Source organism: Vombatus ursinus, unplaced genomic scaffold (assembly GCF_900497805.2).
Source record: "Vombatus ursinus unplaced genomic scaffold, bare-nosed wombat genome assembly UNPS02014781.1, whole genome shotgun sequence".
NCBI classification, from domain to species: Eukaryota; Metazoa; Chordata; class Mammalia; order Diprotodontia; family Vombatidae; genus Vombatus; species Vombatus ursinus.
Genome location: NW_020954559.1, coordinates 48347293 through 48361751, shown reverse-complemented (window position 1 = coordinate 48361751; position 14459 = coordinate 48347293). Strand labels below are relative to the sequence as shown.

General features: G+C 36.9%; 1 protein-coding gene across 1 annotated transcript in view; it reads left to right on the top strand.

Annotated features, from left to right (window-relative positions):
* The window catches only part of TMEM182 (transmembrane protein 182), a 74898-nt gene that overhangs the window by 57160 nt on the left and 3279 nt on the right, over window positions 1-14459 (top strand). The gene's annotated exons all lie outside the window — the stretch shown is intronic.

Genomic DNA, 14459 nt, shown 5'->3' with positions numbered 1-14459 from the left:
CTCTCCCTCCTTCCCTCTCTCCCTCCCTCTCTTCCTCTCTCCCTCTCCTTCTCTCTCCCTCTCCTTCTCTTCCTCCTCCCCTTCTCCCCCTCAGATATATCCTTAAGTTGAATTGTAACTTTTTTTCTTCTAGTTTCTCAGAAAAACTAAGTCCTAGTTTAAAGAAAACAAAAACACCCTGAGTTTTTATCTCTACACTGGGTATTTGTAACTATCTAAGAGGCACCAAGCAGAAGTTTCATTGATCAATTTTTTAAAATCCAGCTTGAACCATTTACTAGAATATGAATTTTTCAAATTTATTAGCCAGCACTTATTGACAAACTAGTACTATTAAAATCTGTTAGAAGTGCTAGTATTACAAGCAAAATTTGGACACTACATGGCTCATAAACTCTAATAGGATTATAGACTTAAAAACTACATAGTAGGAAGGGCAAGGAGAGGTCCTCTTTTTACTGATGAGGAAACTGAGGAATGAAGAAAAGATGAAAATAGCTTGTCCCAGATTACACAAGTACACTACATTTTCTTTCTCATGCATTTATCACTTTCTAAACCAGTATCAGTGTTATTTGTGCAAATGCATTATTTCCCTATTAGAGACTATCGTCTTGTTAAGGGTAGGAACTATTGTTTATCATCTTTATATATTTCTATGGCCTAGTAAGATCCTTTTGTAAAATAGGCAATTAACAAAATATTTGTTGAATTGAACAATTGTGTTTGAGAAAAATTGGCTGCATATCCAATATTACTTTCCCATTAACTCAGATGAGAAAATTAGAGCTATATTTTATAGCAAAAATTCTCTGTAAGACTTAGTTGGCACTTTGGTTAAAAAAAAGAGAGAGAAATATTAAAATGATGGTCATGCTATTTTAAGGGCTGCTCCCTTGCAGTTATATTATAGTAAATTTTATTATTGTAAGCAATTTTATAGGATCTGGAATTTGAGAAAGAACAGTGTTCCAGTTTTTTTTGGGGGGGTGGGGAGGGAGTGGGGATAGTCAGCATGTGAAATCATTTTATGGAAGCCAAGGAGAAGTCCAGAAATGACATAACAATTCGTTCATTGATTCATTCCAGGAAACCTTTTCTATGGAAGATTCTGCTCTTTCAGAGCTGATAATGGTGCGGCAGCAAGTAAAGCATGGCAATAGTCATTGCCCTTCAGGGAGGCAAAGGACAGTCTATGTAGTATAAAACTTTAGGCTGGCTTGATTTTTTTCCCCTTTAAATTTAGCTTAGATTCAGGCAACTTGAATTACCAAAAGGAGAGTTGACTTGTTATGCACATTAAAGAACAACTTCCATAAAGGTCAGTGAGGTCTTGTGACTTATACAAGATTTCCTAAACCAACATCTGTTCCTTCCCTGATCTCTGTCATGTTCATTTGACATTGCTGTTTGCAACTGAGAATGTCTAACTATGTCGTGATTGTGTTGAAAGAGCTCACCCGAAGTGGAGCATGAATCTATAATTAGGAACAATTTTATATTATGATTAATATATTGTGATAACTTTTCAGTTTCAGCATTAAGTGCACCTTAATAACTAAAGCTAGGTTTTAGAGTTTCAAGAGTGTTCAATTCAACAAGTATCGTTTAAGTGACTACCATATACAAAGCATTATTCTAGGTGTTGATGTTACAATGAAGAAAAATGACCCAATTTAGCTTTAAAGAATTTTTAAAAAAATCTTTGGGGAAGAAAGGATGGGTAGAGAAGTAATTATAAATTAGAAAAGGATTGAGTATATAGCATGGGGTAGTAGAAAGAGTTCTGAATTTCAAATCAGAGAACTTGGATCCCTTTGTGATAGCAAGTTTGACTTTAGACAAATCTTCTCACCTCCAAAGACCTCTAAAAGGTATAAAAGGAGCTATTTGGATTTAACTTCTAAGTTTCTTTCTACTTCTAAATCCTATGAGATTATGAAAGGTCAAAGAGGTGGCCTTAGAGATTCAAGTTTGGAGGGATCAAATGGGGGGATGAGAGAAGCAATCTAGGACAAACTTCATGGAACTAGCCCTTCAACAGATCTTTGAGGGAAGGAAAGGATGACAATGGGAAGAAATAGGACAGAAGCTGGTTGAAAAATGAGGGATGACATGCAAATTCCTAGAGGTAGGAGAAGGCAAGATAAGAATATGAAAGAGTGACTAGTCCAGATTTAAAAACATAGTAAAGGAGAGTCATGTAAAAGAAGACTGGAAAGATGGGTTGAAACCAGGTTGTGAAATACTAAGCTTTGTGCTTTATTCAGTAGAAAATTAGGAGAGATTGTTGGCATTTATCATTTTAAATGTGAGCTTAGGAATTCCTAAAATTGAATATTGGTAACATTTTTTTTTCTTTCAGAGAGGTAATGGAAAAGTCAACTAGTCTTTGCGAAAGTGCCTTTCGTGGGGATGAGAGGTGGGATGGGCAGATAGGTGGCATAGTCTATAAAGAGATGAAACTGAAATCAGGAAGACCAGAGTTCAGATTCTGTCACAACCCCTCCCTCTTGCACTAGCTGTAGCATCCTGGAAAAGTTACTTCACTGATATCAGCCTCATTTACTTCAACTACAAAATGAGGAAATTGAACTCAGTGTTCTATAAGGTCCTTTCCAACTCTAAATCTGTCCTCTTGCAATCCTATGACCCATATTTTATTACTAACAAATTGCCATTTATATTAGACCTGTCCCCTACCCCTAAAAGATTACTTTATCTATCAGTCTGTCTGTCTATCTGTCTGTCTGTCTATCCATCTATAATAAGATACGATAAGATATAATAAGAATGAACTCATTCTATGTGTAGCCTGAAGGAGGTGGCCACCCTCTCTTTAATAGCTACTTGCTCATTTCCTTATTAATTCTTATTCCAGGTTCCAAGACATTCAAGGGATATGTCCTGCTATTTCTAATAAACTAAGAGGGATATACTCTTCCCTTAGTATCATTTTACTCTGAGACCACATTCTAGTTTTTAAAATAAATTTGAGAAATTTCTTTTCCTAAAAGCTTTTTTTTTCTTTTCATTATGGTCTCAAATATACATGTTACCAGATTTATAATTTATTAGCAGCATAATATATAATAAAAAGAAATATTCAAATATTTCACCACTGTTTCATGGTGAGAAAATTTGCAGCCAGTCACCACCACTAACAGCACTTGCTAACCTCTCTTCATCTCTGGAAATATAGTCCTACCATCTGTGTCTCTCAGGATGGCAGTCAAAAATCTCTTAAGATTTCTCTTTGGACTCCCTCATCTGCAACATGAGATTTAAACTAAGTTTTCAGGATGTCTCTGAATCTTGCTCAAATATGATATTTAGCACTCTCAGTCTCTGAGGAAAGAAGTTCATTTAGTCCTTTCTCTCTGCACCTCAAACAGTCTCTGTCTTGTCATGACAGTCCTTTCTAGATGACAATTCAGTTTCCTCTCTTCCAGGACTTAATTGCCTCTTAAAAAATATATCAACACTAACACCTTGTTGGCAGAGCTGTCAACTGATCTAACCACTCTGGAAAGCAATTTGGAATAAGTGAAAAGAATAACTAAAATGGCCATAACCTATGACCCAGAATTTCTATTACTTGGATGATATATCAAGGAGGTCAATGATGAAAAAGAAAGATTCAATATACATCAAAATATTTATGATAGCACTTTTTGTAGTAGCAAAGAACTAGAACCAAAGTAGATTTCCGTTTGGGGAATGGCCAGACAAAATGTTGTACACGAATGTAATGGAATATTATTGTTCCTCAAGAAATAATAAATATAATGAATACTGAGAAAAAATTGAAAGATTTACGTGAACAAATGAAGTAATCAGAACCAGGAAAATAATATACACAATAACTACAATGATATAAAAAGGAAAAACAGTAGCAATAACAAATCAATCGAAACCAAATGTTACAGAATTATAATGAATCAGCTTGGCTCAAAAGAAGAGATGAGAAGACACCTCTTACTACTTTTTTTCAGAGGTAGGAGACTATGACATGGAAGCCTTCATATAACATTCCCTTTTTTAAAAATTGTTTATCTTCCTTTAAAAAATTCTTGGGGGCAGCTAGTTGGTGCAGTGGATAGAGCACCGGCCCTGAAGTCAGGAAGACCTGAGTTCAAATCTGGCCTCAGACCAAACACTTGACACTAGCTGTGTGACCCTGGGCACAAATAAAATTGCCTAAAAATAAAAAAAAATTTTTAAATTAAAAAAAAATTCTTTATTACAAGGGATGGCTCTTTGGGATAGGAGGGAGGATATAATCAGAAATGTAAGTGATATAAAAACAAAGAATAAATAAAAATGTTTTTAAAAAGATATGATAATATCCATAGTCTTTGTGGGAGAACATTATTGACTCTGGGGATACATAGATATTTTGTATTTATTCAATATACATTTATGTTGTTTTACTTCAGGATGTAGGGTTCCTTTAGGGCAAGAGCTATTTCCCTTTATCTTTATATTCCTATTACCTGACACATAGTAGATTCTTAAAAAAGGCTGGCTGAATTGAAGTGCACCAAATGATTTAGATGAAATGATAAGTGTAGGACAGTTTTCTAGTTTCTACTCTAGATCTGAATGTTAATTATTAAAACTAACATATCTATGGAGCTCTTAGCCTTCTTTTCTCCAGCTTCCAAGCTTGATTTGTTGACTATGAGATTAAATAAAGAAAAACATCATTTGTGCCAAGGGCCAAGGGCAATTCATTCATCCTTAGTTTCCTTATCTATAAAATGGGGATAATAGTGTTCATATTACCTGTCATGAACATTGTCTTAGAAGAGAGATTAGGTTTGTTTTGTTTGGTGCCGGAGAACAGAACTAGAAAAAATATGTTCAAATTGAAGACAGGAAGATTTTTTTAAAGGGATAGTGGGGTGGGGAGGAGAATTTCCTAACAAATGGCTGGAGGTCTTCAGCTGCAGGCTGAATGAAAACTTATTTGGGATTCATTAGAGAATTTGAGCTAAGGTTTGGCCTCGACGGCCTCTGGGGTCCCTTCTAACTATGAGAGTCTGCATCATAGGGTTTTTGTGAGGAAAGAGCTTTGTGAAGCACTGTGTAAGTATGGAAACTTACTTCAGTCTGGTACATGTGAGTCTATGGGCTCCAGAGCCCATGCAAACAAAGCTATGGTTAAAGTTGTCCTAGAATTGCCTCTCTTAATGGTACTAGTTGAGCTTGGTGTGGCAAACTCGGAGGAGTGCTGGAAACCTGAAAGATCTGGTTTTGAGTCTTGCTTTTAACATGGCACTTGACTATAAGTTACAGATAATTGCTGAGGGGTGCCAGAAGTTTTTCCAAATCAATCAAATCATATAGATAAAACAAAAAACAAACAAACAAACAAAAAAAGTGAATTCTTACTGTGTCCCTCTCCTAGAAATTCAGGTTTCCCTTTACTCTCATATACTTGCCTCTATAGTGATAGTTCTTGTGGCATTCTAGGGGTAGGATTCCATTTGTAATTAATTTTCTTTTTCAAATCTTATTTCTGATGCCTCCAGGCAGTTGCTGCTATATCTTTCTGATCTAGAATGTATATACTCCAGTAGGAGGCAAACCAGCCAGATTTCTAGGGAATATACAGTTCATATTTTATTTTCACTTTGATCTAGCAACTTCTCTAAGGACACACAGCTGTGAGGTTTCCATACATCCAAGGAAAGTCAAAGGAATTGGCTTAAAAGATGAGTTGGACCTAAAGATGCCTTCAAATAATTTGAAACTCGAGGAAGCCTTCCTTAGTTTATTGAGTTGACTGAAGCCAACAACTTGTTGTAAATATGTTTCAAGATTTTAATGTGGCTTTTGTTTTAATATACTTTTCAAAATTTATATACATGTTTTCCTCAGCTAGACTATTTAAGTTCAGGTTAATTTTGTTGTTGTTGTTGTTGTTTTTTTAGGCAATTGGGGTTAAGTAACTTGCCCAGGGTCACACAGCTAGTAAGTGTCAAGTGTTTGGTCTGAGGCCGAATTTGAACTCAGGTCCTCCTGACTTCAGGGCTGGTGCTCTATCCATTGTGCCACCTAGCTGCCTTTTTTTTTTTTAAGTTCAGGTTAATTGTTGAGGAAAGGTTTTCATTTCTGAGACAAATATTTGCTCCAGAAAAGTTTTAATCCAATTTTCCCCCAGCACTAAAGAAGGTTATCTCTAACTTTTTCTTTTGCATTTTAGTGCATTGTAGAGGGAATGCAATTTGATTTCTCAATCTATTCATCTGCCCATTTACTATTGTTTCAATATCATTAGTAATTGGCTACCTAATGGAATTTTGTGACTAAATGCAGACAAAACTTTATGTGATATTTGTTTCAGGCAAAATGCTCTTGAAATTGAATCTTCACTATTTGGAGTTCAGGGTTTGGGGTTATATGGGAACACCAAGCACTTTTAAGACTAAGCCTAGATGAACCTCTCACCCATAAGTGATACAGAGTCCAGTCACACATAGTGATACTCAACTGTCTTACAGTCAATCTGATTGAAATCATACAAAATCTCAGGGATTCTAAGCCTTGTTTTGATAGCATCTTGTTTTTATCCAGCTTATTTTTGATGAGTTTCAAAATCTAGTACTTTCAACTTTAATGGAGAAATTAACCATCTAGGAATTATTAAGAGAGCAGTGTGGGCCAGGTGCTCTGCTAAGTGCTGAGGATAGAAAAATAAAATGAAATAATTCCTGCCCTCAAGTAGCTTACATTTTATAGAGGAGACAACATGAACTTGTTTATATATGATAAATATAAAACTAATACATTTTGCTTTTATAAGGGAGATTATAAAGTTCCTGCTTCCAGATATAACTAGTAACAAAATTAAGTGCCTTTTAATTCATAAACAAGTCTCCAGAACAATGTCAACCATACTAGTATGAGAAATAATTATAAAATGCAACTCGCAAAATCACAGAATCTCAGAGTTGAAAGAAACTTCAGAGTCTGATGAAAATTACACGAAATCTCACGGATTCTGAGCCTGCTTTTGATTGCATCTTAGGTTATCCACTTTCAGCTTATTTTTGATGAGTTTTAAAATCCAGTGCTCATTAACTTTAATCAACAAATCAATAAATCACTTTGTCTAATCCACAGTGGGATAAGAATCCTGTTTATAACATCTAAGTGGTCATCCAGCCTTTACTAGAAGACCACCAGAAAGGGGAACTCCCTACTTCCTGAACTAGCTCATTGCACTCAGTCTGTCTCTAATGGTCAATAAGTTTTCCCTTATATAAAGTCTAAATTTGTCTTTCTGCAACCATTGCCTGAGTTCTAGTTTTGACCTTTGAGAATAGCAGAGCTACAATAACTTCTTTTCCAAATGATAGCCTTCAAATACTTGAGGACAGCCTCAGATCTAGGGGATAAAGACCCTCCTTTCTTCAAGTAACAGTTATATGACATTTTTTTGTGGCCCTTCATCTTGGCTGTCATCCTTTAGTCAACCTATTTAGCAATGTCCTTTCTCCAACTTGGCACCCAGAACTGAATGTACAAAGTATGGTGTGATTAGGGCAGATTGTAGTGGGACTTGTACCTCCCTAGTCCTGGTTACTTCTTAAAACAGCTTAAGGTCACAGTTTTTTGTTTAGTTTTTTTTTTCTGCTGTGATATTACACAATTGACTTGTACTGAGCTTGTGGTCCACTAAAACAACTAGATCTTTGTCAGATTAACTTACCACATTTTGCATCTGTAGCACCCCATCTATATTAAAAAAATAATTGAAATATATTTTCTGTCTCTCTCTTTTTTCCCTTTATCCTGGAGAAGACACACCTTTTGGAGACATGTCTGCTGTATTAAAAAGATTATCATGTGGACAGCGGAATTTATTTTGTCTTCTTCACATCATAGGCACTTTCCTTACATAATATGATTCTTTAAGTAGGGGCTAGATGGCCACTTTGTTGGGAATTCAGTAGAAGGGAAAACTACTGAGGTTTTTGAGGATTGTGAGATCCAAAAATTACAACTGGGAGGAATGTCTGAATGCATATGGTCCAACCTCCTTATTTTTCTGCAAAGGAAAAATGACAATGGTTTGGACCATTTGACCCTGAGGTCTCTTCTGAGTCTAAGAGTCTATCATTTAATGAACGATTTCTATGAGAACTCAATTCCAAGAATAAATCTTGGCAGCCAGGAATCCCTCCACTTTTGGCCCTAACACAAACATACACACATTCATTCTTTGACACCTTTTAGAGGTTTGTTGTTGTTATAGTTGTTGTTGTTCAGTCTCTTCAGTTGTGTCTGACTTTTTGTAACCCCATTTGGCGTTTCTTTGGCAAAGATACTAGAGTGGTTTGCCATTATTTTTCTCCACTTAATTTTTATAAATGAAGAACTGAGGCAAACAGTTAAGTGACTTGCCCAGTGTCACACATCTAGTAAAGTGTCTGAGGCCAGATTTGAACTCAGGAAGATGAGTCTTTCTGTCTTCAGGCTTGGCACTCTATCTACTGCACCATCTAACTGCCCTTTTAGAGTTACAACTGCTTCAAGGTTATATGGTTACAACTTCATTGTAAAATATAGCTCCATTATAATTATCAGAAATCAAAAGGACCAACCAGCAGTTTGCACGTAAGGAAGTCTTCTGCCCCCAGTCAGGAACCATAAAAACTCATGTGAAATGAATCAACTTTGAATAAATTAATTAATGGATATTGGGGTATCTGTAGAATGAAGCATTTAATTAAAAAGCCAGATAAAGAAACAGGTCAGGAGTTGAGGAAGTGAGGAAAGAGACCAAAGAGCAGGGCAAATAAAACTAAGCACAGTGAACAAAATCAGTTTCTAGTAGAAAACCTGACTACAGCCAAGAAGTCATGAGAATCCAACTGTTGGCTTGGAGACCTGTGACCAAAATGAGTTTTTGACTCCAACCCCCACACCCCAGCACTACCCCCCGCCCCGCCACATAAACACACACCTACATAATTCCATGGAATAAAACTAATTATAAAGAAATGAATAGTGTGGAGAAAAACTTCCTGAAAATTTGAGCTATTGCAGAATGGAGTGGGCTTTCCCAGCAGAGAGTGAATCCTTGTCAGTAGAGCACAGGTCTCTAAACCACTTTTTTTTTTTTGGAATATATATACTCTTAACGGTGAAAACATGTGGAATACTCCCACCCCTGTATATGTCTTTTTCTGATTTTCAAATGATGTAGATGTACCACTATACTAACGATTACAGGTATTATAAACTTACACAAAAGGAGAATTTTTTTAAAGGATGAGATAAAAAATAAAAGTGTGATCTTAGCATCAATAGAGAGCCATTGGAGTTTATTGAGTAGAGGACTCATGGTCAGACAGGAGCTTTAGGAAAGTCACTTTGGCTGCTATGTGAAAGATGAATTTGAGAGACTCAAGGCATAGAGACAAATTTGTAGGCTATTACAATAGTCCAGGTAAGAGGTGATGAGGGGAGCTTAAACTAGGGTTGTGGCTGGACTAAACTGTGAAGAGAAAGGAAAAGATGCAAGAAATGTTTGGAGGTAGAAATAAAAAAAATCTGGATACTGATTGAATATGTAGGGTGAGTGAAAATGAGGAGTCCATGATGACGCCAAGGTTGTGAACATGGATGAGTGATAGGATGGTGTTACCCTGAATAGTAATTGGGAAGTTTGGAAAAGGGATGCCTTTGAGGAGAAAAATGTAGTAAGGTTTGTGAAGCAAACTGCAATTCATTTATACCTGTTTATCTTATGAAACGCATCTGATCCACTAAAACATAAAGGAGGAGGATGGGGCTTTTATGCACAGTAACTGTCCAGGAGCTCAGACTCTATGAGTCATCTACCATAGCATGTAGTGATTTGGAGTGCACAGTTGGGCATATTGTTAAAGGGGCAGAGTTTTCCTGTTGGTATCTATCCAGCTGCTGCTATGGATGCCCTGATAATGTTTAGGTTATAATTGCCTTGATGGGCCAGTGGGGAAGAGGTTAGAAGTTTGCGGAGGAAGGAAAGAATTTTGTGGAATAAGGGTATATGTGGCAATGTTAAAAATAAATATCATTGGGAGGATAGTACTTGACTCATCTTCTAACCCTTCAAGTGGATCATCACATACACTTTAAGGGCAGGCCACATACCCCATTTAGTAAACCATTACACCAAGAAATCCTCAAGTAGAAGATGGATCACTTGTTAGGAATGTCACATACGGGTTTCATGCTTCAGGAAGGTGTGGACAAAGTGATCTCTGATGTGTCTTCCAATGCAGATTTTTGAATGTTAGAGCTAGAGGGAACCCTAGTGATCATAGCACCATAAGATTTAGAGATGGAAAGTAAATAGAAATAGTAATAATTTAGGTCAACACCCTTGTTTTATACCTGAGAAATTTCTGAGGCACAGAACGGTGACTTGCTGATGGTCATATGACTAGCTAGTAAGTAGCAGACCCAGGACTGAAACTCAGACCTTCTGATTCCTGTTCTAATACTATAAGGCCAACAATACTGATTGATTGTATTCCCAATTCATAAACAAATGGGGATGACAAACATATCCCTAATGGAGTTCTCTCAGGAAATAATTCCTCTTTCTACAAAATTAATATTTATATCACAGATTATTTTATTATAGATGATGTTACATGCTACCATGGTGTTAAGAAGGCAGTTGAGAACATGATTTATGGGCCTGGCCATACTGACATGATAGACTGTAATCCCTATTTTGAACACAATCAAAGCAGAGTAATGGGTTTTTGCAAATTTTGGAGAAGAAAAGTGATTATTTACAAAGGCAATTTTTTTTGTCATAAATAATCTGAAAGGACTTTATATTTATTTGCAGAAAATAAGATAAGAACCATTATCAACAAAGGATAGCAAAGACTTTGAAAGGTATTTACATGAGGTAAATGATGTTATGTAAATTGCTCAGTATAGCCATTATATTAGCAGAGTGACACTGCCCATATATTTGCCACATAGATTTAAATGCATAATCCTGCTGTACAACACGTGGCATTGCCATATTGTTGTCAACTTCTGAAGTGTGGCTTTGTGAAGGGTTTGCTTCCCAGCTAGGACTTTCCTATTTCTCTATGATAGAGCTGTTGCTCACTAGTTTGCATTGTTCTCTTCTGACTGCTAGTTGTTGGCTCCTGAAAAGGACAATTTGCATTAACATGGTGAGAGAGAGAGAGAGAGAGAGGTTTACTAGTGAGAATACTTGCATTTATTCTATCTTGCTTCTTAATCTTGGTTATATGTATATGTATTGGTAAGTTTTCATTAGCTTAGGAGGGGCAGAATGTTGATATGCATTCCCATGTTTATTTCTTATTTCTCTTTTCTATCAGGAAATTCATGAAATAAGAGAGAGAGGGTGGCATTTCTTCTTTAAGTGGGGAGGAATGCAGAGTCCTAATGGAAAAATGTTTTATCAGTGCAGTGTAATTAATGGCTTTATTTTTTTCTGATTCATGTATTGCTAGTTTTAGTACACTACCTATATTTTTCTGGGAAATACAGAGATCAAATGAGCTAATCACAGGTAGATTTACCCTTATATACCCTTATAGATTTAACAGTACAGTAGGCTGATATGATATACACAAATAATTACACAGTTATCCCTTCTACATTGCAACTTTCCTCATCATAGTTTTGATACATCGCAGGTTGGCATTAAATGGGAATTTTGGGAGAGTTTTGTGGAAGCTGCAGACAACATGTGAAGGCCAGGAAACAGCACAGAGCCTATGACTAAGTACATTACCCAAATTTTACAAGGTACTGTAAACACTTCATAAAAGAAAAAAAATCAGACTTCTTCTCTGATACAAAGGGAGAACCAAAAATTTTTATGCATATTTTCCAGATCATGGGGTACTGTGCCCCTAACACCCATGATGTGGAAGGGATAACTGTAATATAAACACATACATAATAAAAATATACAAAAGATGGAAGTAAAATGTCATGTGAGGTCTGAGCTATAGGGATATCCATATGGAAAGATCAAGGAAGCCTTCATTTATGGATACTTTAAAGGGTTGGTAGGGATTCAAAAGACAAAAGGAAAGAAAGGACAAAGCGTAAGAATATAGCCTGAAATAAAGATGTAATGTTTGGAAAGGCAATTCAATTAATAGACATTTTTAAAGTACCGACTACGTGCACAGATACTGGGAAAGTTCAGGGATTGTACTGGTGATAACAAGTAGCAATTTGATATCAGGAAGGAGCAACTGGAGGATCTTAAGCAGTGGGATAACATGATCAGTCCTATGCATGAGAAAGATTAGTTTGATATTAATGTGAAGGATTCCTTTGATGGAAGAGGGAGGAGAGAGAGGAAAACTGTTAGGGGGCTATTTCAAGAGTTCAATGGAGTGCTAATCAGGGTTTCTACTTGACTGATGGCAATGAGAATACAGGGTGCAAGAGATATTGATTTGATGGAATCAGCAAGATTTGGCTATGGATAGATATATGAGATCCAGAAAGATAAAAGCGTCAAAGGTGACATAATGGTTTTACACATGGGAGACTAAAGGGTGGTATGGCCGACAGTAGCAGTGAAATTAGAAGTGGTATATTTTGAGGTAAAAATAGTAAAAAAATTGGTTTTGGATTAATTGAGCTTGAAATATATATATATATATATATATGTGTGTGTGTGTGTGTATACATACATACATACATGCATATATTATATATATATATATATATATATATATATATATATATAATCTTACCTCTGATGCTTACTACCCATGTGACCTTAAACAAGGTATTCAACTTCCCTTACTTTCCAGATCTGTAAAATAAATGGGCTGGAATAGGTGATCTCTGATATCCTTCCCGTCTTTAAATCTATGTTCCCATGATCCTGTAATTTAGGTAGAAAAGTCCTATGAACAACTGGAGACATGAAATGAGAGCTCTGACAGTAACCAGGATTGAATACTGACAGTGGAAAAGTAAAAGCTGAGGCTGCAGGTATGAATGGTATTGCCAGGGGGACAGACTAGGAGAGAAGAGGGCCAGGAGCGAACCTTGGGGAATGCTCACTTTAGCGACAGGAAGAGGAGGAGCAACAGCCAGTAAACAAGGCAGAGAAGGAACATGTAGACATGCAGTAAGAGAAACAGGAGAGTTGGATATTTCAAAAGCCAGAGAAGGAGTGAGTCACAAGAAGGAAGGAGTGCTTGAGTCAAATGCAAAGAGAATGAACCATGGACTAAAATAGGCTGCTGAATTTCAAAGGTAACTTTTGAGGGGGCATTTTCAACAGATCATTTTAATGAAAGGGTAAGAGTATTAAGTGCAGATAGCTCTCCTTCCCCTCCAAGAAGTTGAGAGGTGGAAGATGGAATGTAGCTAGATGGGATAAAAAAATGTTTGAGGAAAAAATGATCAGCTGAGGATTCAGGACGCTTGAGCACATTTAATTGTCACTTGAGGGGGAATGGAATGCCATGGGACTGGCAGTGAAAGATGCAGAAAGCATCTGATGCTATTGATGGCATATTCCCCTGGGATGTTCCTGCCTCAGAGGCTTCAGTGAAATGTTCAAGTAAGTTGTGATTATTTTAATCGACTTCTGCCAGGAAGGCTTTTCATGGGAGGCAAATAATGGAAAGGGGGTGGTGCAGCCCTTTCTTGGGGGTCTAACATTGTTTTGAAGCAGGATTCTGGATTAGATTGGGTACTTTATAGTAAATCAGCCATGATTTACTTACGGATGCTGTGGCTTTGATACTATTTATCTGTGTCTCTCAGGTGTGAGTTTGTTGCTCCCCCGACCCTCGACACACACACTTGGTAAACTGTGATGGCTCCCTGCCACCCTCAGATCAAATATAATGTATCACTTTATAATGAAGAAGATAATATGTATAGGGGCAGCAAGGTGGTGCAGTGGATAAAGCACCAGTCCTGAAGTCAGGAGGACCTGAGTTCAAATGTGACCTTAGACCAAACACTTGACACTCACTAGCTGTGTGACCCTGTGTGATCAAATATAATGATCAGCCTTTAATGCCATTGCAACCTGGTCCCTTCCTACCTCTCCAGGCTTAAACTTAACTCAGCTCCATACAATCAATTATCCACCTACTACAATACTCAATGATCTAGTTACCCTGGTCCACTTCTTAATCCTTGAACATCACCCCATCTCCCTACTCTGACTATCCATCATGTTTCGAATGCTCTTCTTCCCCCCTCTCGCTTCTTGGCTCCACCTCCATCTTCTTTTTTTTAATTTTTAGTCAATTGGGGTTAAGTGACTTGCCCAGGGTCACACAGCTAGTGAGTGTCAAGTGTTTGGTCTAAGGTCACATTTGAACTCAGGTCCTCCTGACTTCAGGACTGGTGCTTTATCCACTGCACCACCTTGCTGCCCCTATACATATTATCTTCTTCATTATAAAGTGAGC